This window comes from Penaeus monodon, chromosome 28 (genome assembly GCF_015228065.2).
Source record: "Penaeus monodon isolate SGIC_2016 chromosome 28, NSTDA_Pmon_1, whole genome shotgun sequence".
NCBI classification, from domain to species: domain Eukaryota; kingdom Metazoa; phylum Arthropoda; class Malacostraca; order Decapoda; family Penaeidae; genus Penaeus; species Penaeus monodon.
Genome location: NC_051413.1, coordinates 35,816,046 through 35,816,350, shown reverse-complemented (window position 1 = coordinate 35,816,350; position 305 = coordinate 35,816,046).

Sequence of the window (305 nt, the reverse complement as noted above, 5' to 3'; positions counted from 1 at the left end):
ATGAACAAACGTCTGGAAAGACAAATCTATTTTAATAAAAACGAAAAAAAAATTTCCATTGCCAGTTAAGGTTGGGTAATGGAGACCTGTGTTGTTATAGGCGTGTTAGTTGGACCGATCACAAGACAAATAATTGCATATTAGATCCAATACAGCTAGACACACATGGGAGAATATTAAACACCATGGACACACGTAAATTGAAGTACATACTCGTGGTAAGAAGTAATGGTTTGGGAAAACATATAGTAATGGGTATGGTTTATGGTAAAAGACAGAGAGGTGGACGCAAGGCTCGATGACTA